General features: G+C 46.9%; 1 long non-coding RNA gene across 3 annotated transcripts in view; it reads right to left on the reverse strand.

The window, feature by feature from the left end:
* The window catches only part of LOC132209060 (uncharacterized), a 228941-nt gene extending 225395 nt beyond the window's left edge, over positions 1-3546 (reverse strand). For all 3 annotated transcript variants that reach the window (XR_009445157.1, XR_009445156.1, XR_009445155.1), the window contains exon 1: positions 2892-3546. This is a non-coding gene — a long non-coding RNA (uncharacterized LOC132209060). The remainder of the gene's footprint in view (positions 1-2891) is intronic.
* Positions 3547-7160: the final 3614 nt, after the last annotated feature.

Below are 7160 nucleotides of genomic sequence, written 5' to 3' on the forward strand. Positions count from 1 at the left end.
AGAGACAGTGAAAGAGAAGGAGAGAGACAGAGAAGTGCACAGCGAGATAGCAGAGACAAGACGATAGAGAGAGAGAGAGAGAGAGACACACAGACAGACAGAGAGTGAGGCACACACACAGAGATGGAGAGACAGAGATTGTGTGTGTGGCGGGGGGTGGGTCTGGAGACAAAGAGACAGAGTCGCAGAGTTGTACAGCAGGGAAACAGACCCTTCAGGCCGACCAGATATCGTAACTGACTAGTTCCATTTGCCAGCATGTTGCCCATATCCCTCCAGACCCTTCCTATTCATGTGTCCATGCAGGTGACTTTTAAACACTGTGAGTATAATAGCCTCTGGCAGTTCATTCCATACACAAACTACACTAGGGGGGACACATTGGCTCCAAATCCATCTCCCATCCTCTGAGAGAAAGAACAGGAAATGACATCACCAACCCAAGGAAACCTAAACACTTGAATAGAAAGCGGGACCGAACTCCAGCGCTTCACCGGAGGCTCACTGATGATTTTACCTGGAATGGTGACGAATTATCTGAAAACTAACCTTCCAGCTCATTGAGCAATCTTACATCCGGAACCTGAACCCTGAGCTACAAATCTTCTCAAAACTCGATAATGCTTTGCCACTTGATTAACAGATGCATCCTATTTTTTTAAAAAAATAAAGTTTTCTTGTTGGATGTATGACTGACTGATCAATGTTTGTTGTTCTTCCTGAACTGAGCCTTGGAAACTCTGCAGCCCAATGCTATCAATGTGGATTTCACAAGCTTCAAAATCTCCACTCCCACCACTGCATCCCAAAACCAGCCCATCTCATCCCCACCTCCCTAATCTGTTCTTCCTCCTACCCATCCGCTCCTCCCAGCTCAAGCCAAGCCCCCATTCCCTACCTACGAAGCTCCTCCCGCCCCCTTGACCTGTTCGTCCTCCCCAGAGTGACCTATCCCCTCCCTCCCTCCCCACCTACACTCACCTCTAATGGCTTCATGTCCAGCCCCTTAAGACCACAAGATACAAGTCGAAGTTGGGCCATTTGGCCCATCAAGCCCACTCCGCCATTTAAATCATGGATGATGGGCATTTCAACACCACTTCCCTGCACTTTCCCCGCAGCCCTTGACTCCTTTTGAGATCAAGAATTTGTCGATCTCTGCCTTGAAGGCATCCAACAACCCGGCCTCCATGCACTCTGCGGCAATGAATTCCACAAGCCCACCACTCTCTGGCTGAAGAAATGTTGTCTCATTTCAGTTTTAAATTTACCCCCTCTAATTTTAAGGCTGTGCCCACGGGTCCTCATCTCCCTTCCTAACGGAAACAACTTCCGAGCGTCCACCCCTTCTAAACCATTCATTATCTTGTAAGTTTCTATTAGATCTCCCCTCGACCTTCTAAACTCTAATGAGTACGATCCCAGGATCCTCAGCCGTTCATCATACGCTAAACCTACCATTCCAGGGATCATCCGTGTGAATCTACGCTGGACACGCTCCAGGGCTAGAATGTCCTTCCTGAAGCATGGGGCCCAAAATTGGACACAGTATTCTAAATGGGGCCTAACGAGAGCCTTATAAAGCCTCAGAGGCACATTGCTGCTTTTATATTCCAACCCTCTTGAGATAAACGACATTACATGCGCTTTCTTAATTACTGACTCTACGGACTATTAACGTTGTCCTACTATTAACAAACGGAGAGAGGAACAGACCAAGAAATTTATGGCCAGTCAGAATAATCTCAGCACTGGAGAAGCTATAAAGAGGCATTCTTAGGGGTAGAATGTACTTGCATGAATTAATCAGGGATAGTCAGTATGGATTTGTTAAGATGAGGTCACGTTTCAGAAATTTGATCCTTTTTTGAGGAGATATTGGAGTGTTGATGAGCTTATGCATTTGATGTGGACTTAGTAAAGCCCCCCTTGGCAGAGTGATCAAGAAAACAGCAGTCAACGGGATCAAAGGCAAAGAGGCACACTGGAGCCAAAACTGGCTGAGGCAGAGAGCACAGGGTGATTGACGGTCGAGAGATATCTATCTGACAGGATGTTTGCTTTGAGTGGGGTTGTGCAGGGCTTGCCACAAGGGCCCTTGAAATTTGTCAAGTATATTCATTATTTGGACTTAAACACAGGATGCATGACCGTGTCGCAAGCAAATGACTAATTTAATGATGAGGATATCGACAGAATGGTCATGTAAATAACAGCCATGGGATCAAAGGCAAAGTGGTACACTGGATCTAAAATTGGTTGACAGGCAGGATGAATAAACTTCAGGAGGAGATCAACTGACTGGTCAGCTGGGCACAGCAATTGGAACTCAACCAGGACAAATGTGAGCTAACGAACTCTGGAGGGCTAACAAGGCCTAATGGGTGGTGACCAAAACGCCACACACGACTCCAGCTGTGGCCGAAACAAACTTTTAAACAGCTCCAAAGTGACCTCTCCATTCTTAGAATCTACGCCACGACTGATAAAGGGAGATGTCCCATATGTCTTTGTAACAACCCTTACTAGCCTGTCCTGACCCCTTCAGGAATTTATGAACAAGCACCCCAGCATCCCTTTTCTCCTCTAAGCTTCCCAGTGTCCTGCTATGCATTAGATTTAGATTTAGGTTTTATTATCACATGTATTCAATACACGGTACAAGAGTACAATGTCACCTCAGACGGTGTCATCTCAGGGACAAAGTACCTCGGTACGAAATTTTAGTTGCAGAAGTAGAAAAGGTATCCATCCTTCTTTACTCAGAGTCGTAGGGGAGTGGAATGCAATGCCGGAGAGGGTAGTGAAGTCAGCCTCATTAGGGGCATTTAATTGGCTATTAGACAAGCAAATGGATGACAATATAAGGTAGGAGTGGAGGTTAGACAGACCTTAGGATGAGGGTAAAAGTTCGATACAACATCGTGGGCCGAAGGGCCTGTACTGCGCTGTACCGTTCCACGTTCTATGTTAGAAAAATAAATGAATAAGTTAAAAAGTTCAGCACTACAGTCTTCTTAGTATAACAGTAGAAAAATAAAAACAAAAGTTTAAAAAGTCAAACATTACAGTCCTTTCTTAAGCCACGAATTTGCAGACACTCTGAACGAGGCTTCCCCCGTGACGGTTTGTATTCCCCTGCGTTGGGCTAGGGCCCGCCCATCCTTGCCAGTGGACTTCACTGCTGACTGCCATTGCTGACGTCCATCGGGCACGACAGGCTTTGCCACGTTAAGTACTCTCATCTTATTCCTTCTTCAGGCTACATCAATTAGCCACTGACCTGCCCATCTGACCGATGCCAAGATTGGAGCAGACTAGGGAACATGGTGAAGGTGTTTAAGATTTTGAAGGACATGGAAAGGTTAACTGGAAGTTGCTTTTTCCATTCGTAGACATGTCAATAAACAGGGGGCACAGATTGAAGTTCACAGGTAGAAAGCTAAGAGGGGAGTTGAGGAGAACCTATTTTCCCAGTGTGGTGGGAGTCCTGAGCTCACTGACTGAAACTGTGACTGATTCAGAAAGTGTCTGAATATTTAAGCAGTATTTAGATATTCACTTCTGTTGCCGTAGGCCCCAGGGCTATGGGCCAAACAATCAAAACGGAAATCAATGCCATGTGAGTTCAATGTGGACAGAACTTTGTTGAGCAGTGCAGGAACTACAGACCGCACGGCCTCCTCCTGTGCACCAAACATCCATGAGTCTATAATTACACAGCTTTTCTTTGAGGCATTTCTCCACTTGACTGATTCTTTGGAAATGCAAGGCCGACAAAATAAATCCTTTTATTAAAAGCTTCCATCTCACTGAGAAAGCTTCAGGCCAATTTGATAATCTGCTCTCAAAAATCTGCTCATATTTTGATAGTTATGACAAATTCTACTATCAGGGCTGACACAATCCACAACATTCGAAATCAATCAACAATATTCCAGAAAGATGATCATTTGCCGTTCCTACCAATTTTAACTGATGCTTTAGAAAATAGAGAAATAAATCTAGATCTGGCAAAAACTAATCAGTTCTTCCTTGGACCATACTCATATGTATCAGTTTTCAATGAAATATGCCCATTAGTTTGTGAGATACATTGCTGACCAACAGAACAACAAATGGGCAAAAACATTACCTCACATTAAGTGTTATCACTGCTGCAACTGAGCACTTGAGTCATACCACACTTCTGAATACTTTTCCCAGTATTCTAATGATGAAAACATGATTGGGAACAAAAACAGCTGCTGAGGTTAAAATAGTATCAGAGATAATGGGAACTGCAGATGCTGGAGATTCCAAGATAATAAAATGTGAGGCTGGATGAACACAGCAGGCCAAGCAGCATCTCAGGAGCACAAAAGCTGACGTTTCGGGCCTAGACCCTTCATCAGAGAGGGGGATGGGGGGAGGGAACTGGAATAAATAGGGAGAGAGGGGGAGGCGGACCGAAGATGGAGAGCAAAGAAGATAGGTGGAGAGGGTGTAGGTGGGGAGGTAGGGAGGGGATAGGTCAGTCCAGGGAAGACGGACAGGTCAAGGAGGTGGGATGAGGTTAGTAGGTAGCTGGGGGTGCGGCTGGGGGTGGGAGGAAGGGATGGGTGAGAGGAAGAACCGGTTAGGGAGGCAGAGACAGGTTGGACTGGTTTTGGTGATGACTGTATCGGCGCCGCCTCTTGCTCCCCAGAGGAGCTCGAACAGTTCATCCACTTCACCAACACCTTCCACCCCAACCTTCAGTTCACCTGGGCCATCTCCAGCACATCCCTCACCTTCCTGGACCTCTCAGTCTCCATCTCAGGCAACCAGCTTGTAACTGATGTCCATTTCAAGCCCACCGACTCCCACAGCTACCTAGAATACACCTCCTCCCACCCACCCTCCTGCAAAAACTCCATCCCCTATTCCCAATTCCTCCGCCTCCGCCGCATCTGCTCCCACGATAAGACATTCCACTCCCGCACATCCCAGATGTCCAAGTTCTTTAAGGACCGCAACTTCCCCCCCACGGTGATTGAGAACGCCCTTGACCGCGTCTCCCGCATTTCCCGCGACACATCCCTCACACCCCGCCCCCGCCACAACCGCCCCAAGAGGATCCCCCTCGTTCTCACACACCACCCTACCAACCTCCGGATACAACGCATTATCCTCCGACACTTCCGCCATTTACAATCCGACCCCACCACCCAAGACATTTTTCCATCCCCACCCCTGTCTGCTTTCCGGAGAGACCACTCTCTCCGTGACTCCCTTGTTCGCTCCACACTGCCCTCCAACCCCACCACACCCGGCACCTTCCCCTGCAACCGCAGGAAATGCTACACTTGTCCCCACACCTCCTCCCTCACCCCCATCCCAGGCCCCAAGATGACATTCCACATTAAGCAGAGGTTCACCTGCACATCTGCCAATGTGGTATACTGCATCCACTGTACCCGGTGCGGCTTTCTCTACATTGGGGAAACCAAGCGGAGGCTTGGGGACCGCTTTGCAGAACACCTCCGCTCAGTTCGCAACAAACAACTGCACCTCCCAGTCGCAAACCATTTCCACTCCCCCTCCCATTCTCTTGATGACATGTCCATCATGGGCCTCCTGCACTGCCACAATGATGCCACCCGAAGGTTGCAGGAACAGCAACTCATATTCCGCCTGGGAACCCTGCAGCCATATGGTATCAATGTGGACTTCACCAGTTTCAAAATCTCCCCTTCCCCCACTGCATCCCTAAACCAGCCCAGTTCATCCCCTCCCACCACTGCACCACACAACCAGCCCAGCTCTTCCCCCCCACCCACTGCATCCCAAAACCAGTCCAACCTGTCTCTGCCTCCCTAACCGGTTCTTCCTCTCACCCATCCCTTCCTCCCACCCCCAGCCGCACCCCCAGCTACCTACTAACCTCATCCCACCTCCTTGACCTGTCCGTCTTCCCTGGACTGACCTATCCCCTCCCTACCTCCCCACCTACACCCTCTCCACCTATCTTCTTTGCTCTCCATCTTCGGTCCGCCTCCCCCTCTCTCCCTATTTATTCCAGTTCCCTCCCCCCATCCCCCTCTCTGATGAAGGGTCTAGGCCCGAAACGTCAGCTTTTGTGCTCCTGAGATGCTGCTTGGCCTGCTGTGTTCATCCAGCCTCACATTTTATTATCAGCTGCTGAGGTTAGTGTCTTTGAGAAACAATAGCATCATACATATGTAGCGCATCATTTATCTTGCAGGAATGCACTGTGCACATTCTGCACAGACCAAGTTATGATTTAACACTCATCGTGGCAGTGACTAAATACAGAAATATACTAATACAGCAAACCTTTTGTTAAACAGCACCTGTGGTCCCAGGAATGTGCTGAATAATCAAAAATTCCAGTTGATCAATAGGTCCACACACAAAAAAAACACACACTCAATAATAGGAACATAATGCACAGGATATACACATCACTGTTCTCCTTCATTTACAGCATAAATAACTTCAGTAATGATGCAACTTTGCGTGAACTAAAACTTACTGGCAGAGAGCCTTCTCACTTGCACCCTCACCAGACATCACAGAGATTATGAGAATACAGTAAACATCTGGGAAATAATTTTTGTCAGTTTATTGAGTGTGCTAGTTTGTTAAACAAAGTTTACCTCCAGTTAAACCTACAGTTTACATGTGTATCAGCAATGATAGATTTAGTACTGACACTTGTATTTTTCCTCCAGTTGACGCTTGGATGGACACATCAAGACAATTTTCAAAGAAAGCACTCTGATTCTTCGACTCCAACCCCTGGAAAAGGAAATTGCAGAATGTCACTGACTCACTTTACTGATTTGAATACAGCATAAGATACATAGAACATCGAACAGTACAGGCCCTTCAGCCCACGATGTTGTGCCGAACTTTTACCCGAAACCTCAGGTCTATCAAACCTCCACCCCTATCTTATATTACCATCCATATGCCTGTCTAATAGTCACTTAAATGCCCCTAATGAGAACGATTCCGCGACCCACTCGAGCTAAAACAAAGATCTCTTTGAATTGTCATTTGTCAGACATGTATTGAATCAAAAAACAAATTTCTCACTTCCATAGATTTCTATAGCACCTTAATATGATTTGTGAAAATTAATACTTCACCCTTTCATTTTATAAATACAACTT

The sequence above is a fragment of the Stegostoma tigrinum genome, unplaced genomic scaffold, assembly GCF_030684315.1.
Source record: "Stegostoma tigrinum isolate sSteTig4 unplaced genomic scaffold, sSteTig4.hap1 scaffold_64, whole genome shotgun sequence".
NCBI lineage: Eukaryota > Metazoa > Chordata > Chondrichthyes > Orectolobiformes > Stegostomatidae > Stegostoma > Stegostoma tigrinum.